This window comes from Neovison vison, chromosome X, assembly GCF_020171115.1.
Source record: "Neovison vison isolate M4711 chromosome X, ASM_NN_V1, whole genome shotgun sequence".
Classification (NCBI taxonomy): Eukaryota; Metazoa; Chordata; class Mammalia; order Carnivora; family Mustelidae; genus Neogale; species Neogale vison.
Genome location: NC_058105.1, coordinates 12,510,129 through 12,538,027, shown reverse-complemented (window position 1 = coordinate 12,538,027; position 27,899 = coordinate 12,510,129). Strand labels below are relative to the sequence as shown.

Sequence of the window (27,899 nt, the reverse complement as noted above, 5' to 3'; positions counted from 1 at the left end):
AACAGCAGCCTTATACATTTTACCTGCCAAGAAAACACGGTATTTCATCCACAGTTATCAGGAAGTGACAGAAGAGCCAAACGGTCTGCCATCAGCCACTAAAACCTTCCCTGGTGCTTGGACTCTAACAGGAAGTAGGGTAGTTTGGGAAAAAACAAGAGCAAGGACACATAACCTTGAACCCTCGCCCTCAGCTTACTAGAGAAAACCCTTATCTTCAGAAGCGCCAGACCAGCCACACCAAAGTTTTTCAAGTTCTCTTTTCAAACAAAGCAGAACCTGAGGAAGGAAGTACAGTTCAAATTCCTAGTACAGTGAATTTCTTCATAAAAGGAAATCTAAGTTGCAAGTGATACATTTGCAACTAGAGCTTTAAGGCAGGAATAACAGTATCGCGTACCTCAGAGGATTTGGGAGAGGCTTCCAGGAGAGAACTGTGTGTGAAGCACTTCTACCAGCACCTACCATTTGCCAGCACTGAAAACGTTAGCAGCTGTTACTGCTGTTAGTTTTAAGAAACAGTGACCCGCAATATAGTTTAACACAACCAAACATTCTAGATTAATCCTGGTAATTTATTGAAATGGAAAGCTGACTTTAAAAACCAAAATGCAGTAAGATAGTTCTTTAAATCGACAAGAAATGCTAGCAGGTGAGCACTGACCTATCTAGGGACATACTAACAAGAGAAAAAAGACACTGCCACTACCCCCTTCCCCGCCCCGCACAGGCAGAGCAGACACCAGGCATCTGTGTTCCTCTCTGCCCATGTGCCAGTGGCCAGCAGGGCTGAGGCTCTGCTGCTGCTGCTGTCCCCAACCCAAGTCCTCCAGGGTCCCTGGTTTCTGGCTTTCTGTATGGCCATGGCCCACGGGTGCTATCAACTATTAAACTGTTCCTGGCGTGCCTGGGTGGCTCAGTAGGTTAAGCTGTGTCTCACTTCAGCGGAGGTCATGATCTCAGGGTCCCGGGATCAAGCCCCATGTTGGGGGGATCCCTGCTCAGCAGGGAGTTTGCTTCTCCCTTCCCCTCTAACTCCCCTCCCCGCCCCACTCCTGCTCTTTCTTGCTCTCAAAGAAATAAAATCTTTAAAAAACAAACAAACAAACAAAAAACCATTCCTCTACTGGCATTCTTCCATGTCATTGTTTTAAGTGTTTATACTTGGATTTCCTTTTAGCACCTCAAAGGGAAGTTAAGAAATAGCAATTAACGTTAATGAGTGGGGATGGGGACACCTGCCTGGCTCAGTGGGTTAAAGCCTCTGCCTTCGGCTCAGGTCATTGTCTCAGGGTCCTCAGATGGAGCTCAGGGTCCTCAGATGGAGCCCCGGCATCAGGCTCTCTGCTCAGCAGGGAGCCTGCTTCCTCCTCTCTCTCTGCCTACTTGTGATCTCTCTCTCTCTCTCTCAAATAAATAAACAAATAAATAAAATCTTTTTTAAAAATGAGGGGGGGGTGCCTGGGTGGCTCAGTTGGTTGAGCATCTGCCTTGGGCTCAGTTCATGATCCCAAAGGTCCTGGAATCAAGCCACACACACCCCCCCGGCTCCCTCTGCCTCTGCCTGATGCTCCCCTCCCTGCTTGTGCTTTCTCTCCCAGTCCAATAAAGACATTTTTTTAAAAAGACAAAAAATTAATGACTGATACCATTTTAAAAGACACAACTTATCACCTTGGCAAGCACAGGCGGTATCATTTGTGGCGATAATAACCTTTAAGGCAGCAGCCATAGGCTAAAGAACACGCGGGGCTGAGAAGATCTACAGGTCAATACGGGAGCGAGCTCCTTATTTGTGGCTCAGTGAGAACCACTGACCAGGCTGCAGCCCGCCGACCGCAAGCTAAACACACCTAATGACAGCCCCGCTGACAGGGTCCCCTGTAGAAGCAATAAAGAAGTTAAAGAACAGACTAGAGTCCAGGAAGATAACAGGTAACACACTTCCACAAATAAGCCACATGCCACGGATGCCCTGCAAAAACCCACTGCACTGCGGCTGGGAACAGATTATCTTTCTTATCAAGAGGTAACACAGAACGGTGAAAAGAACAGGAGTCATAATTTTCTAGTCAGGCTGCCGGCGTGTGAACCCTAGCTCTATCCCTTGAAAGCTTTATGACCTTACCTTGTTTAACTTCTCTAGGTTTCTGTTTCCACTGAAAATATGAGGATTCAGTATATAAGGCACAGACGCCTTGGCACAGTGCTTGGCCCTCGGTAATGACCAATTGTTTCCATGAAACAATAAAAATGGTATGTAGGTAGCCAGAAAACCCAAAAAGGCCTATTTCACCAATAATGTGGTCAAAAGGGCAAACGTTAAGGGAAAAAAAATACAATAAAACCAAATACTGGAAATAGTAGTTACTAACAAAATAAAATCAACTTTTCTTAAATGTGTTAAGGAGAATACTTCAGGAAAAGTATCATATGATCAAGTATATGATTTCTGCATCAATTTGGAACAGGCCACTGTTCTGAAAGAGCTTTAAGGATCAGCTGCATAGACTCATTCATTCAACAAACATTTACTGAGCATTTACTACACAGTAAGCAATGTTAGGTACTAGAGACAATGGTAAATGGTAAAAACGGTTGTATTTAAAATGCGACAATGGGCACAGGGCCCACAGGTGGAAGAGATTCATTCTGGCCCAGTATGTCCCAGAGAGGATATTCAGGGCACCTTCACAGAAGAAAGGACCTTTGGGTCTGGTCTAGGACTTCATCAAGGAATGGGGAGAAAGACAACTTCAGAAAGAGGGGGAGCAGCAGCAAACATGTGGAGGTATCTGGCATCTGGCAAACCCCTAGAGGCATTGGAGTTACCTGGAAGCCTGCGAATCATCTAGTATGGCCAGAGACAGGGGTACTAGGGAAAGAAGGAGTCATGCAAGGGAGGCTCCGTGGAAGGCCCAAGAAAACCGGAGAGGAATTTCAGCACCCTTGGGTTTTAAGCATAGAGATAATCAAGTAGGGCGAGACTGATGTTTTTAAAAAGCCCCCTCCTGATGAAGAAATGCAAGAAAATAACTACTTTAAAAGTCACTGTAAGGGTGCTTGGGTGGCTCCACTGGTTAAGTATCTGCCTCTTGGTTTCTGCTCAGGTCGTGATCTCAGGGTCATGAGATTGAGCCCTGCCTCGGGCTCCGCACTGGGCATGGAGTCTGCTTGAGGATTTTTCTCCTTCTGCCCTTGCCCCAACTCGTGTGGCGAGCTCTCTCTCAAAATAAGTAAATAATTTTTTTTAAGCCACGATAATAGTTATTTTGGATGGAGAACAGGTTTATGACTGGGATGGGGCACCTGGAAGGACTTCTAGGCTGGCTTCAAGGTTCTTTTGTTCTTTAATCTGGATGGAGATTTTAAGTATGCTTGCCTTGTAATACTGTATTAAGCTATATATTTGGTTTTTGGTTTGTTGAATCCTTGCATAATTTTATAATTTAAAAAAGGTAAAAAAGGAACACCCTGTGACACTACAGTCAGAAAAGAGGGAACTAGAAGAGAAGGGAATAAGGTATTGCCTCCAGATAAAAAGATGATGAGGGTCGGGGAAGGACAGTGGAAGTGATGAGGAGATAAGCCTATCTGAGAGACATCTTTTTTTTTTTTTTAAAAAGATTTTATTTATTTATTTGACAGACAGAGATCTCAAGTAGGCAGAGAGGCAGGCAGAGAGAGAGGAGGAGGAGGCTCCCCACTGAGCAGAGAGCCCGACTGGGGGCTCGATCCCAGAGCCCTGGGATCATGACCTGAGCCGAAGGCAGAGGCTTTAACCCACTGAGCCACCCAAGCGCCCCTGAGATACATCTTAAGAGTTGACTGCCATAGGCTTAGAGAAGAGGTAAGTGAGTTCAGATTTGGACATACTGACACCTTTGGGACTTCAAATACAACTTTCCCCCCCTTTTAAGTTTCTGGCTCTGGTACACACCCATTGATAGTAATATTCTATCCCCTATCGCTCATAATTCATTTCGATTCATATTTTCGGCTTTCAAGTAGAAAAGACAGGAGCAGCTCCTGATGTAATGGCAAGACTTGGAAGAAAGGGGGAAGATGGTTAAGAGAGGAAAAAATGAAACAAGACAAAACCAGAGAGGGAGACAAATCATAAGAGACTCTTAATCTTAAGAAACAAACTGAGGGTTACTGAGGGGAGGGGGGAGGGAGGGGATGGGGCGGCTGAGTGATGGGACACTGGGGAGGGTATGTGTTGTGGTGAGTGCTGTGTGTTGTGTGAGACTGATGAATCACAGACCTGTACCTCTAAAACAAATAATGCATGTTCACCCCCACCAAAAAATCTGTTTTCTAAAAGAAAAAAAAAAGAGACAGAGAGAGAGAGATGTGTGTGAACACACGTAAAGGGGTAGCTCTTTGGTAAAATTAACAACCCGTAATAGTGAAAGACAGAGTAAATGAGTAACATCCCAAGTGAACTATTCTACTAAAACGGAAAAGGTATGTAAGGCAAAGGGTAGTAGGTCAAAGCTTCCCAACTTGACCAACAAATATCAGAGAAGGGAATGCATCATGCAAACATCTTTTTTTTTTCACATGTCTGGGACACAGTAGTTATACATACCTCAAGAAGAATTATAAGAGAAACTTGAAGGTGAGATAGGTCAGTGAGAAAATGAAGAGGTATCCCACAGCAGGTCAGAGTACAGGGGAGAAGCAAGTGCTTTTGCTTATGTATAAGCCAAAATGAACCATCCTCACTTGAGAAGAGAGATGGGTATCAGCAACTGTGATAGATTAATTACAGAATGGGCCTAACACTCGTGTCCCTAGAGTCCCTTGCTGCTTTTATCACAGATCAGGCACTGACCAAATGCACGAAGAACCAACTTTGATATTACTCATGGAGAAATATTAGGATTTTACCCTCAGACCCCTGCTTCTACTTCATAATCATAATAAAACCAAGCTACCCTTTACTGGATAAATACCATCGAGCACAATGTAAGCCCTTAGCATGAATTGCCTGGTAGACTCCTAACCACAAGCCCATAATGGAGATGCCATTATTCACCCCCAGACTGCAGGTAAGAAACTTGCATCCTATCAAGTGGCAAACTCTGGAGAAACAGGACATGAGGGAGATTGCATAGGACCAACACGGACCTGGGCAAAAAGGGGCACCTGCTTCATACACGATCCAACCAAGGTCACCAGGGTAGACCATTGCATAGGGATGAGGGGCGAAATCTCTAGCTGCTGACAGTGATTCTGTATGACCTTATCTTCAGCACGGCTCTCCTCTGGCAATATGTGCCAGTGGCAGGCTGTTAGTGGCACTGAGATTTGGGACCCTGGCCAGCTCTCTGTTTCTTTCCATCAGAAATATGACCAACATCTAGCATCAGCAAACGTCAAGATGAATGTGTCTCCGCTAATTCGTACATTACAAACCTGAGTGCCAAAATTGGTCAAATTCCATTACAGAATTACAGTTCAGCTATAGTGAATACTAAATACACATGAGCCATTAGGTGGGACTCTGAAATCTCTTGGCTCTATGGAAATTTCTATTCTGGTAGTAGTTGTATGCGATTTGATCTTTATCACACTTTTCCTGGCAGCAGTAAAATTCCATTTCCATCAACTGTTTCCTCTCAGGAAAGAAGTTTCTCAGGAAATATTCAAAACATTGTTCTCAACAAAGTTCTCAAATATGAATCATTTTCAAGTGCCAGGAAGATACTCCTTCCCCCCACTGTTTTGCATCATAATATACTTTCTCTAAAATGACAGTTTTTGGACACATTTACAAAGAAGAAAAAGGCAGAATAAACTCATTCTTCTCTCGATATGGCTTTGCTCAAGCAGTTTACTTTGCCTCCACTTATCGTCTCCTTTAGATCTGCTCATCCAAGTCCTACCGATTCACTCATTCATTCAACAAATATTTCCTGAGCACCTACTAAGGTTTTTTTGGTCTTATAATAGGTGGTAGGGGTTCAAATAAGTGTATTAGGAGTTAACCAGACAGAAACTCAGGGACGGTCATTGTAGGCAATGGGACCATCATGTGACCTGCTGAGAATTTCCTTCAAGAAGTTTCCCAGCAGAGGAGACATTGAAAGCTGACCTTTTAAGGACAAGTGAGAGGAATGAGATGGAAGAAGAAAGGCCTCTAATTACAGAGGGCACAACGGAGCTGCTGCCTCAGAAATTCATCCTAATGTCTGTGCTGAAGCCATACGTCCAATGGGCTGCACCTGACCAGCGAGTGAATACAGCAGCGGTAGAACTCCACTGACCCGGATGACCCAAAGGCTTTTCTGAACCTTCCTTCAACCGCAGAGCAGCCTAGAAAGCTCCTGCCCAAGCTACTCTCGCTTCTCTTCACTAGGGGTCAGACTTGCATCGCGGACTAATGGCACACCACCTTCCATCTCCCTCCGTGTGGTCTCTCACACAGGTGGTGGTTTCCCTCAAGAAAATCCTTGGCAGTTTAATCCTAAAGGTCTGCTTCTCAGAGGACCCAGGCTAACACAGCATTCTCCAGAGCGCCCAGCATGAGTAAACCCTCAGAGGCATGAAAAGTCCTGAGCTGCTCTTGAGGAACCCAAGGCGTGGTACGCGCCTCGAGCAGGCTGCGGAGGTGTGGGAACGGGTGGGGGGGGGGATAATCTGGGCCAAATCAGAGAAGGCCTTGCGTGTCTGAAGAAATTGGACATGGTCCTCTGAGAGACCGGGAACCACCAGAACGTTTTAAGCAGGGAAAGGGTATGTGTTTTCAAAAGATTGCTCTGTCGGCAGAACGGAGGATGGAGCAGAGGCAGCATACGGAAGCATCTCTGTGTACACTTCCATTTGGTCTCCGAGCTTGTGGAGTCCTAGTGAGTGGAATCGTATTTTTTGCTGTTGGTTTAATCTCTATGCCCCTGTAATGATTAAAATAGCGTTTAACACAAAGCAGCTACTCAAGATGCCCCGGCAAATCTACCAGGCTGGGCCTCACCTTACTGCCTAACATTTTAAATTAAACCACCTTTCAGAAGGTTAACAACCAGCCTTTGAACATTCCTGCTTGGACCCTGGAACTCTGTCTGGCCAATCCAGAAAAAAGAACGTTACATGTACACAGGGTAGAAGTTACTCCCCACTTTATCCTCCGCTAATTAGTTATTTCATGAACTCTCTTTGAAGCCCAGCATCCAATCACATTTGTTGGTCTTAATTGTAAGGACAAAGGTCATTAGATATTTAGTTTCTGAATGTTTACCGGGTCAATGAAGTTTAGAGTCACATCAGGATCAAGGCCCAGAGGTCTTATGCAAAGAACACTGAACAGAAAGCAGAACTGCATCCTGGACACTGGGGCAATATTTAATGGTGACCTTTGAAAAAACATATTGCCAGGGTCTATTTTGTTTTCCATCATAAAGGAGGAATAAGACCTACTTTAATTTAGAAGGTGAAAATTAAAATTAGAAGATGCGGTCAATGTCCTTTGTAAACAGTGTATGTAAAATATTGTATTGTCACTAATTTGTTAGCATGGTAGATCTCAAGTTAGTTCTCACTCCCTACCCCTCAACCAAACAAACATAAGGGCAGCAGGAGGAGCCTTTAGAGATGATGAATATGTACATTACCCTGATTGTGGTGATGATTTCAATGGTATATGTGTATGTCTGGAACCCATCAAACTGTGTACATTAAATATATATACGGTATTTTCTGTAATGATCACAGTTCAATGAACCGGTTTTTAAAAGACTAACGATCACCAATTCTGATTTACAATAGCACCAAGCAATGGTGTAGTACTATACAATAACTCCCCAAATACAAAAGATTTTCCATTACTTTCATCTGTCAAACGGCACTTTTAGTTGGAAGGGTACTGCTAGGAAATCAAGTAACAATGAGAATCAGTTCCCAGAAGCTATGGATTGTTGGAGCTGGAGCGGGAATCAGAGCCAACAGCTCTCCTGAGGTCCTGGACACTGAATGGTCATCTGATGATGGCCTGATGCCCTTTAGTAGACTCAGCCATTTTTCTCATTGTTATCATCCCTGACTTGACTGACGAAAACACAGCTCTTTGGCCCTACTTGTGATAACCAAAACAACCTTACTGAAAAAAGGAATCATTACCTCAAACAGTCGGAAGTGGCTTTTGTTAAGTTAAAGAAGTGAGTTTCAGTGATTCAGAAATGGTCAGATCTGCATGAGCCAAGGGACTAGAGCTGGCGATCTACAGCTGGTTGCCCATGTAAAATGAAAATGGCATCTCTAGCTCTCCTCGCTGAGACGATCACTTCTAGACTACACAAAGCCCTACAGACGCACAGAAGTGTCCACACGCTCATTTCCAGAGCCTAAATCATTCAGCTGTACCTTTTAAGCCTTCCAAATTTGCAAAATGATTTAGCAAATTGAATTGGTATTGTTTTGATTTAGGGAAGAGGCAGGTAAAAAGTACAGGAAATCACGTCCATTTTTATAAAAAGGAACTTGCCCTGGGCTATTTTGGTAAAAGAATCAAATAAACTACAGAAATCAGCCTAAGTCCCATTTGGCATTTTCCAAACCCAAATTATTTCCAGTTATAAAATGCATTGCATGGGAAGAAATTAATAATAATGACAGTAACGGACACCACTATATGGAGTACATTCCTATGTGCAAGGCACTTTACAAATATCTTCTGTATTCTTCATAATAACCTGTGCTAACAGTTTACATTTCAGGTTTTTAAAAAAGATTCAGAGGGGGCGCCTGAGTGGCTCAGTGGGTTAAGCCCCTGCCTTTGGCTCAGGTGATGATCTCAGGGTCCTGGGATCGAGCCCCGCATCAGGCTCTCTGCTCAGCGGGGAGCCTGCCTCCCACCCCTCCACCCTCTACCCCACCCTCTGCCTGCTGCCCTGCCTACTTATGATCTGTCAAATAAATAAATAGAATCTTTTTAAAAAAAGATTTATTTATTTGAGAGAGAGAGAGAGCGCAAGCACGTGTGTGAGTGGGAGGAACAGAGGGAGAGAATCCCCAGAAGACTCCCCTGCTCATCACAGAGCCCAATGCAGGACTTGATCCCAGGACCCCAAGAACATGACATGAGCCAACATCAAGAGTAGGACGCCTAACCAACTGAGCCACTCAGGTGCCTCTACATTTCAGATTAAAAAAAATAATAATAAGTCTCAGGGAGACAAATCTGCCACAAATCAAATAAATAACAGAGCTGAGATATAAAACCAAGATACCTAAAAGCCCAGATTTTCAAATGGCAATAAAAGGTGGTATAACATTTCTCCCTTTCCTAATCTCACTCTCTCTCCCACCCTCCCTTGTCTCTGTCCCCATCCAACACCTACCGCACATACATTCATCACCAGAGAGGCAATGTGATCTATGGGCTGATAGCGGTTTTACCAAACAAACCCACATTTAAGTTCTGACCATAATCATTTACTGCAAGACTTCAATGGTACAAATTACTTCCCATTAAATAAGGTTAAATTAAATAAATGTACTCACAGCCTAGTATAAAGACACTTGCTATATTTGTTGCCTGTCCCCTTGCTCTTTTGAAAGCTTAAAGACCAAGGAAGATGAATTAGAGCAGTCTACCTATATCACATTATAGGTAAGGGTAGAACTTCCCTTAATAAAGGTGGAGGTGGTTCTAACGACCTATAAAGCACACATATGATTAAGGAATTGCCAACAAGTTTCTGGCATCTAACTATGACTTTTATCTATAAAATACAAGAGAATAATATATAATGGTCATATGGAATTTAGTCTAGAAATGCAAGGTTGGTTCAACATTCATAACTCAAGCAATGCCACTGACAATATCAACAAAGGAAGAAAATCCATACGTTATCTATATAGATGCAGAAAAAGTATGACACTTGTTCAATAGCCATTCACGATTTTTAAAAATACTCAGTTAACTAGAAATGAAAAGTAACTTCCTCAGCCTGATAAAAAACATCTATGAAAAAACCTACAAGGATACCTGGGTGGCTCAGTCCTTTAAGACTGCCTTTGGCTTGGGTAATGATCCCAGGGTCCTGGAATCAAGCCCCGCATCGGGCTCTCTGCTCAGCCAGGAGCCTGCTTCCTTCTCTCTCTCTCTGCCTGCCTCTCTGCCTGTGATCTCTCTCTGCCAAATAAATAAATAAATAAAATCTTAAAAAAAAAAAGAATAAATGATTTCCGGGACGCCTGGGTGGCTCAGTTGGTTAAGCCGCTGCCTTCAGCTCAGGTCATGATCCCAGCGTCCTGGGATCGAGTCCCACATCGGGCTCCTTGCTCAGCGGGAGCCTGCTTCTCCGTCTGCCTCTGCCTGTGCTCACTCTGATAAATAAATAAAATCTTTTTTAAAAAAAAAAGGATGAATGATTTCCTTCTAAGATCAGGAACAACGCAGGGCAACCACACTTACCACTTGTATTGGACATCACACTGGATAAAAGTCCTAGATAATGCAGTAAGGCCCAGAAAGAAATACGGATAGAATTGGAGAGGAGAAATAAAACTGTCTTTACTCACAGAAAACTCAACAATCTAAGTAGAAAATCCAAAAGAACCTACGAAAAACTACTAGATCTAGTAAGTGACATTACCAAGGTTGGAAAACAGGAGATCACGATACAAAACAGAATTTTGTTTTTATACACAGCAGTGAATAAATAAGGACTGCAATTTTTAAAAGCACCATTTGCTAATATAGGAGCTATAAAAGATGCAATACTCCAGGATCAATATAACAAAGTAGCATAGGATTTATATGTTGAAAACGAAGAAAAACATTATTGATGAGAGCCATCAAGATACAAGTAGTCAGGGACGCCTGAGTGGCTCCGTTGGTTAAGCGGCTGCCTTCGGCTCAGGTCATGATCCCAGTGTCCTCGGATCGAGTCCCACATCCGGCTCCTTGCTCAGCGGGGAGCCTGCTTCTCCCTCTGCCTCTGCCTCTGCCTACCACTCTGTCTGCTTGTGCTCACTCTCACTCCTCTCTCTCTCTGACAAATAAATAAATAAAATCTTTAAAAAAAAAGATACAAGTAGTCAGAGTTACATGTTCACGGATCAGAGGACTCAGTATTATCAGTATTAGCATTCTCTCCCAAATTCATCTATGGATGCCTATCAACTCCAAATCGGTATTCAACTCAACACTCAGTAAAATCCAAGCAACCTTCTTTATTAAGAAACATACAGGGTGATTCTAAAAGTTATATGGAAAAACAAATAATCTAGGACACACCCAAAGCAATTTTGAAAGAGGAAAAAGTTGGAGGACTCAAACCCACTGATTTTAAGACTTTTACTACTAAGCTACAACTATTCAAAACCATGTGATATTGGCAAAAGAATAAACACACAGATCAATGAAGCAGAACAGACAGTCCAGAAATTGATCCATCCATATACAGTCAATTGATTTTTGACAAAAATGCCAACTTGATTCAATAGACAAAGGACAATCTTTTAGTCTCTCAATAAATAATGATGGAACAATGGGGTATTTGTATTTCAGTAAACCTCAACTGAAGCTCCTCTATACATACAACTTGAAATTGATCATAGACTGAAATGTAAACCCTGAAGCTAAAAAACTTCTAGAAAAAAAAAAGAAGCAAATCTTTATGATCTTACATCTGGTCATTATGCATAGGACAGAAGAAACATGAACGGTAAAAGAAAAAATTGATCATCTGAATTTCATCAAAATTCAAAATTTCTGCTCTTTGAAAGACAGTAAGAAAATAAAAAAGAAAATATACAAGCCACAGACTGGGAAAAACATTTGGAAAACAAATGTGATAAAGGGCTGATAACCAGAATATATAAAGAACCCTTAAAACTGTATTTTTAAGAAATTACCCAATTAAAAAAAAGTTAATAGACCCTTGCTCAAAATCATTAGTCATTAGGAAAAAAATGTGGAATAAAATTACAAAAAGATATCACTAGCTATCTACTAGAATGTCTAAAATTGAAAAAGACAATAACAACGGTGTCAAGGATGTGGAGCAACTAGAACCTCATACTGCTGGTAGGAATCAGTAAGAGTACAGTTTGGCAATTCCTTATAAAGTTAAAAACACACTTATTCTAAAATCCAGGCATCCCTTGGTATTTACCTAAGAGAAATAAAGACATGTATCTGCACAGAAACCTGAATATAAATGTTTATAGCAACTTCATTCATAATAAAAAAATTAAATTATCCCAACATCCACCATGGTGAGTGGATAAAGAAATTTTGAGGGCGCCTGGGTGGCTCAGTGGGTTAGGCCGCTGCCTTCGGCTCAGGTCATGATCTCAGGGTCCTGGGATCGAGTCCCGCATCGTGCTCTCTGCTCAGCAGGGAGCCTGCTTCCTCCTCTCTCTCTCTGCCTGCCTCTCTGCCTACTTGTGATCTCTCTCTGTCAAATAAATAAATAAAATCTTTAAAAAAAAAAAGAAATTTTGATATATTCACATAATGGAATTCTACTCAGTAACAAAAGGCAGCTAACTATGGATAAATGCAACAATAAATGCAACATGGATAACTCCAAAGCATTATGTTAGGCGCACCTGGGTGGGTGGCTCAGTCGGTTAAGCGTCCCACTCTTGATTTCAGCTCAAGTCATGATCCCGGGGTCATGGGATCGAGCCCCCTGTCGGGGAATCTACTTGGGACCTTCTCATTCCCTCTCCTTCTGCCCCTCCCCTCACTCAGACTCACTCATTCTCTAAAATAAATAAATAAGGGGTGCCTGGGTGGCTTGGCCATTAAGTGTCTGCCTTCTGCTCCGGTAATGATCCCAGGGTCCTGGGATGGAGCCCCAAGTTGGGATCTCTGCTCCGGAGGGAGCCTACTTCCCCCTCTCCCACTCCCCCTGCTTCTGTTCCCTCCCTCGCTGTGTCCCTCTCTATCAAATAAATAAAATCTTTAAATAAATAAATAAAATCTTTTTAAAAGTAGCATTATGTTATGTGAAATAAGCAAACTCAATGACTTCACATTTTGATTCCATTTATATGAAATTCTAGAAATGACACAACTATTATAGAGACAGAAATAAGAGCAGTAGTTTGCCATATAGGGAGGGGGTCAACTATGAAGGAGCATGAGGGAGTATTTTGGGTGACAGAAACTTCTATTATCTTTATTCCAGTGGTGGCACAACCTATAGAATTTTGCCAAAATGTATACATTTGTAAATACTTACAAAGGGTGAATTTCACTATATGCAAATAATGCCTCAGAAAAACAGAACAGAAATGCATACCACCTCAGAACTAGCCATTTGTTTTAGGCAGAGACCTACCACTCATCAGAACGAAAAGTGCAGAGTTTTGATCATAAGTTTAAGAATCATGATTAAAGGACAAAGACAGGGAAGACTGACCAGGATCGTGACAGTTTTGTGTGTGTCTCTTTCACGGCTCATTGATGGCGCTGTGTAAAAAGGGGCTCGGGTAGGAAGGTGATAAATGCATCACTCAGGATCAAAATAACCTGTCTGATACTTATTTGAAACAAATCAACTTAAGGTGATAAATGGTCACTAACTGTCCTTACCAATGCTTGAGTTTGTCAATGACTCTCTTGAAACAACTGCTTGAGGAGAGAGAAATGTTAAAGTACTAATTTTCTTCATTTTACAACTATTCTGATTTCCAAGAGCAGGGAAGAAGCATTTTCATTCCATGCGATTTCTTTTGTCTTGATTAGAATTTTGTAGACTCACAGTAGAAGCTTATCTTGGCAGTGAAGGCTGCAGGGTGTGAGAAGCTGAAGGGTTGCCCCAAACCCCCAAAAGGGCCCTTAGCCCTGTTTGGCAGGCTCTTCGGCGACAGTCTCGGGCAGGTGTCTAACAGCGGATGAGCCGGCATGCAAGTCCTGGGTTTGCAGGAAGCTCTTGTCAAAACAGTGGTAGGAGTCTTGTAAGTAGCATTCTTAGAGCCCAAGACAGACCTAAACTGAAAAATAAACTACAGGAGACTTGCCTTCATTCCTCCGCTCATCTGTTCATCCAACAACTATTTCCTGGCTACCCGTTGTGGCACAGGCTGTGGGAAGGCTGAAGACAGAGCTCGATTCCTGGTCTAGGGTAGCTTGCGACCTGCTAGTGGGCATGAACCAGTGGTACCGGCTCCAACAGCAGTCGACAGGCCAGAGGGCACCTTCGTGGAAGGGGAGATCTACAGTTCTGATTTATTCCTCCTTGTACACCATTTTCTACCAGCTCTCAGTGCCCCAGAGTTCACCAAGAAGACAAGACTGGCAGTCATTCCCGGCAGCAGGCACAGCACGGATGGCAGAAAGGTAAGCAAGAATGATACAGCCAGGAAACCGCGCGAGGCTCTGGGGCACTGAGAGTCTGGTGAAAATGGGGTCTGATGAGACAAGACGGGTGGGCAGGAACCAGAAAGGCTGAGGTTTTGTGAACTGTGCCGAAGAGTCAGAGGTCAGTTTAAAGGGGAGACAGTGCGAAGCCTATTAACAGAGGAGTAACAAACCAAGATTTGCATTCAGAAACATGACTCCAAGAAGGGCAAGTCAAGGATAGGCAGAGGCAGAAGGCAGAAGCCGAGAATTCCCCCTCTTTCTTTTTTTGGTAGTTGAAACACTGGTGGTGGACCAGAAAGATGGTGTTAATTGAAGCAGCAGAAAAGAGGCCCTTCACAAACCAAACCTTCAGTCATGCAGAAGAAATGACCCATTCTCCTACCCATGGTACATCTCTAGCTAGCAATCGTTGATGGCTTATTTTTCTATTCCCAATAGATTAGCATTTCCCTAAGGACAGGAATGGTGATCAACACACACAAACACACACACTTCTAGTGCTTGGCTAACAAGAGATGTTTAGTAACTGCCTTGGCGGACTGAATGAATGAGTAAATGAATGAATGAATGAAGTGAGTCTCAGCCCAAGAAAACCACGAGAGAGCTGTTATAAAATGCCTCTGGTGGGTTATTTTGGAAGTTGATAAGCTACCCATTACACGGAAAGTAAACTGGGTATCTCTGGAAGTCTCTTCCAATGTGAAGATTTTAGGACTCAAGGCCACTCCCTTGTGAAAGTAACAAAAGGCTGAAAAGGGGCTAGGTGAGATGGTCCCATGAAAAATGTCAAGGGGTGAGTTTATAATACCAGGAAATAATTAAAACAGCTAAAAGCTGACAGATTTTTTGGAGAAGCCTGGGTGGCTCAGTCAGCTAAATGTCCGTTTTGGCTCAAGGTCATGATCTTGGGCTCCTGGTTCAGCAGGGAGTCCACTTCTCCCTCTCCCTCCGCACTTCCCTCCAACTCGTTTCTCTCTCAACATAAGTAATAATCTTAAACTAAAATAAAATGAAATAAAAGCTGACAACATTTTTTATAAAGGCCCTAGAGAAAGAAAACAACTTATTGTCATAATTAAGCTTCTGAAGGCAGGAAGTGTGGTATACATCACGCCCCTCCATATTAGAGGAAGGGATTATCAGTACTCAGAGTGTAAACCCCAGCAGATCTAGAAGGAAACTGAAGTAGGCAAGAGTGCATAATTAGAAAAGGAGAGTAGGCAGCAATAGGCAGAGGTCCACAGAGGCGAGCAGGGAGCACCAGGATACTGAGCAAGGGAGAAAGCAGACAGATGACAACAGGGAAAATCTGGTAAAAAAAAAAAAAAAAAACAATTAGTCACGGGGCACCTGGGTGGCTCAGTGGGTTAAGCCTCTACCTTCGGCTCGGGTCATGATCCCAGGGTCCTGGGATCGAGCCCCACGTCGGGCTCTCTGCTCAACAGGGAGCCTGCTTCCTCCTCTCTCTCTCTGCCTGCCTCTGCCTACTTGTGATCTCTGTCAAATAAATAAATAAAATCTTTAAAAAAAAAAAACAATTACTCAGCATCAACATCACTACCTATGGTCAGCAAAGTCCCAATGACAGGCATGGGTCTAGGCAAAGCTCAAGTTTCCAAAAGGCCTGGCTAAAAGAAAGCATATTCCTACCCTGGGGTACCAAGCACTGTAACCAGGTAAGGACTTCACAGGAGTGAAATAGAACAGGGCCCAGTGTCTGGCACAGAAATACAAATCCAGTCTTAATCACAAGGAACTAACCAAGAGAAGTCTTACAAAAACCTAAGCACACAAAGTCAGAATGAGACTAGGCGACACGCCGACCTGCTGAGCTAAGCAGCTTAAGGTTCCTGAAATTCTCCCCAGCTCACCACCGGCTGGGGCCCAAAGCCTGGTTTAGGGCTGAGCTGTCTCAACTCTGTCCATTGGAGAGCTGTGAAGACATGGAAGTCATCAGGGCTCACGTCCTCCCAACGCCAGGCAGCATGAGGCAAGGCCATGGGCAGAAAGAATACCAATGAAACAGACAGCGTGTCACATGGGAAAGAGCGAGAAAGAGTAATACAGAAATTTGATTATGGAGATCTCTTCTCTACTTTTTCCACCCACCACCATACTTCCCTAATCCAGAATACATTTCTTTAAAAGCTCTATGGCCTATAGCTATTACTCATTAATCAATTCATTATTATATTTGTGGCCATACCTAGGAAAAAATAACTTCTAGGCATCAGTTCCTTGGTGAAGACCCATGCCCCCAACTGCATATACAACATTTATTGGGAAGATCAGATTCCCACTACACTTTTTTCCTAATGTACCATATCATAGTCATGGATGTTCATGAACATATAATTGATAACGTATAATAGTAGCCCATACTGCTACTCTTATTTCCTATTCTGAAGCACAGACTTCCACAAAATTACACAATGAACTAGTGGCAGAGCCCACCTTACAACCCAGATGCCTTTGCTCCTTCCATGTTTGCCAGGTCAACAAATCTGGTAGAAACGCCAGTCATCAGGAAGCAGAATTGAGTTAAATGCGTTCACTCGTAATTTTTAGTATATGTGCTGCCGAAGCGAGCACTCACTCGTAATTTTTAACCCTTCCCACTGAGCTCACACATGGCCCAACATAAAATCTTTTTCCATCTGCACAGACACTCTCTGATACACTGACAGAATGGAAATCCACTAGAGGTTACACAATTCAGATTATCCAACTCGAAAGCAAGAGAAAGCCTCAAGCAACACCATCTGATTCTGAGATTTTGCTGCTTTGGAGAATTAATCAAATTCATCCTAGAGGCTCATCTGCTGCGTGACACACTCATTCCTTGATATTGACACTCCCTAACAAATTTCAACACAAGATGTGCTGGTGACTTCTTTTCCTGGTACTTTCTGATCTTCATCTGTTACTATGACTAGAATTTGAAGAAACGTAAATAAGCAGGAGGTTGTTTGATCCCTAATTATCTATATAATCCTTTATATTTATGTGAAAAGCTAGGGAGATAGAAAGGGTCTCATTTACAGGAATACTTTTCACTGTTACTTCTGAATGTAAAACAAATGAAAAGAGAAGGTGAGGAAGTCTAATAACTGGCAAATCATGAATAATTGAATTGCTGTAACATTTGAAGACCGTGACTTAAATTATTTAATATTCAACTGTAATCAAATAGAATTTTGTTGAAAAACTTGTCATATTTAGAAAAGCTAAACAAATATACACAGCCCACCAAAAACTTAATCTTGACCACCTTTTGTTACCTACAAAGTATAAGCTGTTCCTTATGATGGTTTATTCCTCCAATGAGTAGGCCTTGAATTAAAAAACCCTAAAATTCGGGCACCTGGGTGGCTCAGTGGGTTAAGCCGCTGCCTTCGGCTCAGGTCATGATCTCAGGGTCCTGGGATCGAGGCCCGCATCAAGCTCTCTGCTCAGCAGGGAGCCTGCTTCCTCCTCTCTCTCTGCCTGCCTCTCTGCCTGCTTGTGATCTCTCTCTGTCAAATAAATAAATAAAATTAAAAAAAAAAACCTAAAATTCACCTAAAAACACATTTTCTTTAACGCACAATAACTTCTGTTGAATAAATAAGTGAAACGAACCACATTCATTTCCAGAATCACAGAGGTAAGAAAATCAATAAAAATCTCTATTGAAAAAGGAGTAACCTGGGGCGCCTGGGTGGCTCAGTAGGTTAAGCATCTGCCTTCAGCTCAGGTCATGATCCCCTGATCAACCCCCGTGTTGGGCTCTCTGCTCAGCAGGGAGCCTGCTTCCCCCCACCTCTCTTTCTTCCTGCCTCTCTGCCTACTTGTGATCTCTGTCTGTCAAATAAATGAATAAAATCTTTAAAAAAAAGTTACTTGACAGTGAAGAAACTTGACAAATACTATCCCAGCACGGTGATCAAGTTCATACTGTCAGAGTTAAGTCATACTGATACTATACATGGTAGATAAGATGCAATGAGATCAGCCATAACCCACATCTTACCTTGAGGGAAACATCAGACAAACCTTAACTGAGGGATATTCTACAAAATCCCTAATCAGGACTCTTCAAATTGTCAACGACATCAAAACCAAGGAAAGTGTGAGAAACTGTCACAGCCGACAGGAGCCTAAGCAGTTGTGCTGATTACATATAATATGGTATCATAGAGGTGATCCTGGAACAGAGAAAGGATATTAGGCACAAGCTAAAGAGATGAGAACAAAGTATGGACTTGAGATAATACCAATATTGGTTCATTAACTGCGACAAACATACTGTTCTAACTGATGTGAGATACCAGGAAAATGAGAACTCCCTGTACCATCTTTGCAAATTTCCTGTAAATCTGAAACTACTCTAAAATAAAAAGTTTACTAACGGAGTTAAAAACCAATTTTGAAAATGAGTACTGGAGGGGGGCCTGGGTGGTTCAGTGGGTTAAGCGTCTGTCTTAGGGTCAGGTCATGATCCCAGGGTCCTGGGACTGAGGCCCACACGGGGCTCTCTGCTCAGGGAGGAGCCTGTTTCTCCCTCAGCCTCTGCCTGTGCTCCCCTGCTTGTGCTCGCTGTCAAATAAAACCCTTCTAAAAAAATGATTCTTAGGCGCCTGGGTGGCTCAGTGGGTTAAGCCGCTGCTTTCGGCTCAGGTCACGATCTCAGGGTCCTGGGATCAAGTCCCACATCAGGCTCTCTGCTCAGGAGCCTGCTTCCCTCTCTATCTCTCTCTGCCTGCCTCTCCGTCTACTTGTGATCTCTCTCTGTCAAATAAATAAATAAAATCTTAAAAAAAAAGAGGGTAAACCTAAATTCTCTTGAGCTCTCCCTTTTTGGTTCTGTCTCAAATTCAGGGAGTCCTCTTAGAAAGAAAGAAAGAAAAAATAATTCCCAATTTTTTCTAATTGTCTTATGGGATATGTATTGTTTTCAGTTAAATGAGATAGATCTAATCATAATGAGACATGCTACTCATTACTTCCTCTACTGAGGAGCCAAACTAGAACCCCCAAACTATTAATAATGTACTAAAGGTTCACTTGAGCAAAAAACTAATTGTTTGCTTTCTGTGTGCCTTTCCTTCTGGAACCATCTTCCTGAGAAGTGCTTTAAGTGTCTGTCAGAAGCCAAGAACGTGAATTTGGGCTGCGTGGGGGAACCAAGGAGTGGGGCTGCTGCAGGCCATGGTCCCATGTAGCTGACCCTGGGTCATCCGACTTTGAGCAAGTGTTATCACTTGCCTCAACTCCTTCTCTGTCATCCTTTGCTCCCTCTGAATCTAGTGATTTCTAGAAACAAACTTTGTTTATGACACATGCTGTATATTATTTGGTTTGAAGAATCGTTGTGTTTCTGTGAAGGAAAGCAATGTTCTTTTTCAAAGCTCTGTTAGTTCTTCAAATATCGGAACTTGCAAAAAGCACACGCAGGGTTGTTATTAGCCCTCGAGATCAATAGCTCAGTCACTGCTATGAGATATTAAACAAGGAGTTAGGAAGACAAGAAAATCTTTAGAGTTGCATCTATTCCGGCAAAAGAAGCATGGTAGAGAGGCACAAACATATTAAAGGCCATTTTAGCAAGTGAGTTCCTGCCAAGCAAACAAATCCTGGGCCCCTCTATCTACCTAAGTGTTTTCACAGTGGTTTTTTAGCTAGCCGCCAGTTGAATTCTAGGCATAGCTACAGGCAGACAAAAAGGCTTGGAGGTTGAGGAATGAGAGTGGATGTGATGTGGGCAACAGCTGGACACGGCAACATCTGCAAAACACATTAACTGTCCCCAGCACAAATATTCACACAAGCAGGCATTAATTTCACATCCCTTCACTAACCGAATACACTTCACTATTTGAACTGGATTCAAATTTGTCATTTGAAATTTGTCAGTTGCATATACCTGTCTCTGACTGAAGTTAAAACTTAAAGGAAGATACCAGATACCACAAAATAACAGAGGAGGTTCCACTCAGTAAGAAAGACGTTATCTGGAATCTCACATTTTTTCCCACTGGTTGTCAAATGATCCTTTATTGAAATACGCCCCTTTGTAGTTAACTAGCTGGGCATTCCACTGCACCACTGTTGACGTCATCTATGATGTCATAAGTGTGGCAGCCATCAACATTACAGCCCACAGACTGGGCAGTCCCCAGGATCTCTCTAATGGTTCCAGAAAGTTCTCTGGCTAAAGATCGATGTCACATCTGGCAGGCAATATTGACAATCTCATTAAAAATGGTATTTCTACTGTGCTTTATGTTTTTCTGCTTCTTTCTGTCTCTTGGTGGTTCCTTGAGGGCTTTGATAATCAGCACAGAGGCAGAAGGTACCACTTCAATCTGGGCCTGTCTGTTCTGAATGGTCAGTTTCACGGCAATCCTTAGATCCCTCCTATCACCAGTCACCTTGACAATGTCATCACCAGCCTTTTATGGAGAAAGACCCAGTGAGATGATCTTCAGGGCCAGGGCAGACGTGGCACCGACTTCACCACCGATGCACCTCAGATACACGACTTGGATCTCGTTGAGGTCGAACTTGGGCTGCATGGCGGAGGTGGCTGGTGTTGAATGAACCTGGTTTCGGGATGACCCAAGGCAGTTATACCTTTGCCTCCTCCTAGCCGAAAGCCAAAAGCTGAAATCTCACATTTAAAAAACAATCTCTTGGGGGCGCCTGACTGGTTCAGTCAGTACAGCATGTGACCCTTGATCTCAGTTCGAGCCCAACGTTGGGGGAAAGTTTACTTTAAAAAAAAAAATCTGTGAGGGGGCACCCAGGTGACACACTTAAATGGTGGGCTCTTGGTTTCAGGGCAGGTCATGACCTCAGGGTTGTAAGATAGAGCTCCATGTGCCCTGCATCCCCCAAGTATGGCTCTGCACTCAACAGGGAATCTGTTTGAGATTCTCTGCCCTTCCAGATCATGCTTTCAGTCTCAAATAAATAATCTTTTTCAAAAAAAAATCTCTCAGAATATACTTAGTGTGAAGACACTAAACTCCAAAGAGTTTAGTATTGAAAGGAGAAAAAATAGTAGCTTTACAGTGGCCGAACCTGGTAAACATTGCTCTAGACAAGTGATTAAGGTCAACACCAACAGTGATTATGCTGAGGATATGTACTGTTGTTATGGTGTGATGAAAATGGTACTTCACCTCTCCAATCTTCCTCTAAAACTCAATAGCCCCAGTCTAATCATAAAGAAAACAGTCACATCCTAGTAGACGGACATAGTATAAAATACCTGACCAGTACTGCTCAAACCTGTCAACATCATCTAAACCAAGGGAAATCTAAGAAAAGGGTCACAGCCACGAGGCGTCACGGTAACTAAAGGAGATGTGGTACCCTGGAGAGTATCCGAGAACAACAAGATGAGATTACTGGAAAACTGAGGAAATATAAAGTATGGGCTTTAGTTAATAATTTATCCATACTGGTTCATTAACTGTGACAAACTGTACATTACTAGTGTAAGATGTTAGTAACAGAGGAAATTACATGTGGGATATATGAAAACTCTACTATCTAAGCAACTTCTGTAAATCTACAACTATTCTAAATGTAAAAGTTTTCAAAAATATTTAAAAATCTTTTCTTGGTTATCTCTCCCAACCCCATTCAAATCCTGTGCTTCTAACCAATTGTGAAAAAAAGAAACAAAGTCTCTTGGGCACCTGCCCTGTGAGGAAAAAAACCCTGCAATTAACTTCCTATGGGTCCCCTAAGAGTCACCAGGTGGGAAGGGTTTTGTCAAAACAGTGGCCTGGGGTCAAATAAGGAGCAAATTTAAAGTCAAAGACAAGAAGCCCTGGGTGGCTCAGTGGGTTAAGTGTCTGCCTTTGGCTCAGGTCCTGATCTCAGGGTCCGGGAGGTCAAATGGGAGTCTGCTTCTCCCCTGCTGGTGCTCTCTCTCACTCTCTCTCTCAAGTAAGTAAAATCTTTAAAAAAAAAAAAAAAAGTCAAAAGCAAAACCAAGGCTGAGTGACCTTTAACAATGCAATCTATCAGCAGTTTGATGGTGTAGCACAGCTCCAGAATCTAAACATAGCCAAGAGTATACACATCCAAACCTTGCTAATACTTCAAAATGCTTTAGATACAAGTCTAGAAACGACAACATCCTACGCGTTAGCAAAAAATACTTTTAACTCTGTATAGTAAACATTAAAACAATTTCAAATTTGTTAAAAGGTTTTATTTATTTGACAGAGAGAGAGACAGAGAGAGACAGCGACAGAAGGGACACAAGCAGGGGGAGTGGGAGAGGGAGAAGCAAGCTTCCTGCTGAGCAGGGAGCCTGATGCAGGGCTCGATCCCAGAACCCTGAGATCATGACCTGAGCTGAAGGCAGACACTTAACAACTGAGTCACCCTGATGCCCCTAAAACAATTTCAAAAACAGAGCTCCAACAGGGGAATCCCGGGCATTACCATTTTTATGATCATCTGCTGGATTTGGATGGCATGAGATAAGAGTCAGAGAGGTGAAGCCTGGAAAATAACTATGTAATTTTTAAAGTCCGGGTTTGGGTTGACTGATCAAGTCGGGCTTGTTTACATTTCAGTGGACCTCTGAAGACATCAACTGATAAAATGGTTGGGGGTGGGGGCAGCTGCGAAAAGTAGTTTATGGCCTATTGCTGGACAGAAACAATGTAACTTAATTTCAAAATTGCTTTAAAACAGCACTCCCATTTTTTTTAAGATTTTATTTATTTATTTGACAGACAGAGGTCACAAGTAGGCAGAGAGGGAGACAGAGAGAGGGGGGGAAGCAGGCTTCCCGCCGAGCAGAGACCCTGTTGTGGGGCTCGATCCCAGGATCCCAAGACCACGACCTGAGCCGAAGGCAGAGGCTTTAACCCACTGAGCCACCCAGGCGCCCCAACAGCACTTCCATTTTGCTAGCCGGCGTCAGTCTTCAGTCACTGTATTCATAGAACACCGGCTCACAAACATGGTTATGCATGAGCATCACCTGGAGGGTTTGCTGAGCCACACGGTGCCATGCCCCCCCGCAGAGGTTGTGATGCAGTAGGTCTGAATCAGAGGCCTCAACAATTGCATCTCGGACAGCTCCCTGAGCGAGTTGATGCTGGTCTTTTGTCAACAGTCCAACATTAGAAAACCTCTGATCCTAAATCAAATCCAAAACCAAATTTAAATGATATGGGAATTTTCTGCTCTTTTTCTTTAGCAACAAGTATTTTCTGAGCGTTTACTCCGGTGCCCGGAACTACCCGAGACACTGATTCTAGACACAGAGCAGTGAACTGCACACATACCCTCTGAGATCTGGTTCTACAGGGGGATCCAAGCCTCATTCTTTTTTTTTTAAGGTTTTATTGATTTATTTGACAGATAGTATTATACACTAATAGGCAGAGAAGCAGGCAGAGAGAGGAGGAAGCAGGCTCCCTGCTGAGCAGAGAGCCCCATGTGGGGTTCTATCCTAGGACCCTGGGATCAGGACTTGAGCCGAAGGTAGAGGCTTTAACCCACTGAGCCACCCAGGCACCCCACCAAGCCTCATTCTTAATCACAACTGCAGAGAGACCTACTACAGAGAAGTACAAGGGGCTTTGTGACCCTGTGAGACTGGGGGGGCATGACCTCGTAAGGAAAGGCTTCCTTTAGGAAGTGATGCTTGAGCTTAGTTCTGAAGGAAGACTACAAATGGGGTCTTTGGGGAGACGGTTCTACACAGTGCAGGCAGGTCTATGCAGTGCAGGCAGTATGCAGTAGGAGGAGGATAGAACCACGAGGCAAGGCCAGTGTGACTGCGATGCACAACGGAGGGGTCAGAGGTCAGAGATGTGGCAGAGGCAGGCAGAGCCTGGCAGGCCTGATAAGAAGTTTAAATCTAACCCTAAGTGGGAGGGGAGCCATGAGGGAACATTAGCATGAAAAGGACTTTAACTTTAAAAAAAAAACAGTCTAGCTGCTTTGCAGAGATGGGTTAAGAGTGGCAAGAGTGGATCCAAAAAATATTCAGGCGGCATAACGTTGGAATGGTTAAGATGGAAGGAGGGAGAGAAGGAAAGAGTCCAGGATAACTTCTACGACCGCAGAGGAAGCTGTGAAGTGACTAGTGCTTTTCCGAACTGACTTGGTTTTTCTCGGTGCCTAGGAAGACAACTCACAAAAATAAACAGTCGGATGAGAGAACAGATGCTTCACTTTTCCAAGAAGGGAAAATTCCTTTTGACAGCGTTCTATATTAAGCTCAAAGTGAACCTCATTGTCTTCTTTCACTATTGTGGAAGCAAAGACTGACAGGGTTACCCCCTCGCATTTAGAAGAGCACTGAATTTTTACCTTTTTGTATGGCATGTATCACTTTCTGCCTCGTATTTTTGTTTCATATTCTACGTAGCTTATCCTCTTTCTAAACTGTAAGTTCTCTAACGAAAGATAGTGATTACTAAGATAAAAGATTCCACAATCTATGTACTGAAATCTAGAGATGCTGGAGGTAGGAAGGGGACTGGAGAAAAAATAGGCAGGAAATCCTTTTCTTTTGTTCCGGTAACCAAATGGGTTCTCCTTTAAAAATGGTGCACAGGAACAGAAAGGATGCTCATAATGTATTTTACATTGAAATATACTTAAATCAGCGCTGGAATATAATGAAAGAACACAGTGAAGGGTTGGAGAGCATTGCTTTCTGGAAGAACAACTAAACAACCTTTGCATGACCAAGGCGGGGGTGGACACGAAAAATACTTCCATTCTTTTTCAGGTCACCACATCCTTAAAAACAGCACTGACAACAACTGACCAAAATTAATGAGAGCTCCACAGCAGGCTCAGGTCATAAATAATTCTTACTCTTAGAAAAAAAAATCACACACACCCCCTCTGTGAAAAACCTCCCTAAAACAAGTATGTGCAACTCTTCTGACCTGTCAAGAGTGTTGCAAAGGGATCTTCCTGCCTTCCTTCTCAGGGAGCTAAGCTTACATCTTTCGAAGAGTTAAGACAAAATCCTGTAATCCAAAATGGGTGACCAATGCCCCGTGCGGGTCGTAGCGTTACAATCCGTCAACCCAGCATTCGTTGGTTAAGATCCTCTTGCATCACTTGCTGTAAATGAAACTGGCCGAACGGTACCTTTCCACTAACTACTTTCAGATAAGGTCTATGATCCAAGCATATTAAAACCAGCCCCGCACTGCGGTAGCAGGCCTTATAACAACTCAGAATGGTTATTTCTTGCTCAGACTTCATTCAGGGCTTTTTCAATGGCACCTCCTAGGCGAGGCTTTCCTTTGTCACCCTGTGACAGAGTGCGACCTCTGCCACCTGATCCTTTCTATTTTTCCCTTCCCTGCTTCATTTTCCCTTCATCACTCATCCCCTGCATACAAGATACTCCTTCATTTATCTTGTTTACTGTCTGTTTCCCTGTCTACCGATTGTCTTCTCCTCCCAAATCTGTTCTTCCGTTCTTCCTGAGCTCCTGGGTTTTCAGCTAGAAACTACATTTCGTGTCTCCCTTGCAGCGAGGGTGGACTTCATGAAAAAGACTTCTCCAGGGGCACTTGGGTGGCTCAGTGGGTTAAGCCTCTGCCTTCAGCTCAGGTCAGGATCTCAGGGTCCTGGGATTGAGCCCCGCAATGGGCTCTCTGCTCAGCAGGGAGCCTGCTTCCCTCTCTCTCTGCCTACTTGTGATCTCTCTCTCTCTGTCAAATAAATAAATAAAGTCTTAAAAAAAAAAAAAGACTTCTCCAAAGGGTGTGTGTGTAATAGTGATGTGAGAAACTTCACTGGTCATTTTCATAAAGAAGTTTGCACTGAACCCCCCGTTTCCTTCAACTGCTGAGGAAGGCGAAACTGCCCCATTAGCCTGGGACCCTGAGTGACCACACAGAACAGAGGCTGTCTCTTTGCTCTGGGCTGTTACGCCAGAGAAACAAACGCCTACCTTTCCTGGCCATTGCATTTTGGAGCTGTTCTATCAGTTTACCCTTTGCCCTAACAACACCCTCCTACATTAAAACGTAAGGTCAGGGGCACATGGCTGGCTCAGTTGGTAGAGCACGCGACTCTTGATCTCAGGGTCGTGAGTTTGAGCCCCACACGGGGGGGTAGAGATTACATAAAAAAATTTTTTTTAAATGTAAGGTCCATGGGGACAGACGTTTTTGTCTGTCTTGCTCACCAGTTCATCATGAGCTAGTAGAATAGTGCCTGACACTAAGAGTACTCAATAAATATTTGTGAATTGATTATTTTTTTTAATTTTTTTTAAAGATTTTTTATTATTTATTTGACAGAGAGAGATCACAAATAGGCAGAGAGGCAGACAGAGAGAGAGAGGAGGAGGAAGCAGGCTCCCCGCAGAGCAGAGAGCCCAATGCGGGACTCAATCCCAGGACCCTGAGATCATGACCTGAGCCGAAGGCAGCGGCTTAACCCACTGAGCCACCCAGGCGCCCCTTGTGAATTGATTATTAAACAGACTTCACTGTCATCACCCCTCCACATCTCCCAGTCACAAACATGGCTTTAAGAAGTCCAGATTAGGGACGCCTGGGTGGCTCAGTTGGTTAAGCAGCTGCCTTCGGCTCAGGTCACGATCCCAGGGTCCTGGGATCGAGTCCCACATCGGGCTCCTTGCTCGGCAGGGAGCCTGCTTCTCCCTCTGCCTCTGCCTGCCTCTTTGTCTGCCTGTGCTCGCTCGCTCGCTTTCTCTCCCTCTGTCTCTGACAAATAAATAAATAAAATCTTAAAAAAAAAAAAAAAGAAGTCCAGATTATAAGATTCAAATTGCTCCCAAGACAGTGCCCCAGGGGCACCTGGGTGGCTCAGTGGATTAAGCCTCTGCCTTCGGCTCAGGTCATGATCCCAGGGTCCTGGGATGGAGCCCCGCATCGGGCTCTCTGCTCAGCAGGGAACCTGCTCCCCCCTCTCTCTCTGCCTGCCTCTCTGCCTACTTGTGATCTCTCTCTGTCAAATACATAAATAAAATCTTAAAAATTAAAAAGACAGTGCCCCAGAAGTTCTTATACCTCATTCGCTTCCACGTCCCTACTCTGCCACTGAGTGTGCCCTTTTACCCCATGAGCCTCCTTTCAGTTTCCCCACGTGCCAGGCTCTTGCCCAACTCGGGGCCTCTGAACAAGCTGGTTCCAGTGTCTACTCCCAGGCCCGTTGGCAAGCAGTCCCTCATTCCTGCAGTTATCTGTTTAAATGTTATCTCCGCAGGCGGAACTTGCTGGCTACTCTTATCAAAAACAGACCCTATTTCTGTTTCTATTCATTTTACTCACAACTTATGAAAATGAGTAAGTATAATAGTTGCTGGCTTATTTCTAAACTGTAAATTAGGTTATAAGTGCCATAAAGACAACGGACCACTTCCGTTTTTACTCACCACTCGGTTCCTGGTGCTTAGCATAGTACTGGGCTGGTCAGAAGTCAATAAAGGGGTAAATGAATGAATGCACTAAAGATGACCAAGAGTGAGGCACCTGGGTGGCTCAGTGGGTTAAGCCTCTGCCTTCGGCTCAGGTCATGATCCCAGAGTCCCAGGATCGAGCCCCACATCGGGCTC

At 43.4% G+C, this 27,899-nt stretch overlaps 1 protein-coding gene, 1 non-coding gene and 1 pseudogene across 2 annotated transcripts in view; 1 reads left to right on the top strand and 2 right to left on the bottom strand.

Moving 5' to 3' along the window:
* The window catches only part of ATP11C (ATPase phospholipid transporting 11C), a 182,934-nt gene that overhangs the window by 133,759 nt on the left and 21,276 nt on the right, over positions 1–27,899 (bottom strand). The window lies entirely within an intron of this gene.
* LOC122897876 lies at positions 9,605–9,724 on the top strand. The gene has a single exon (XR_006382705.1). It is a non-coding gene; the product is annotated as a U6atac minor spliceosomal RNA (small nuclear RNA).
* LOC122897428 lies at positions 20,386–20,898 on the bottom strand (annotated as a pseudogene).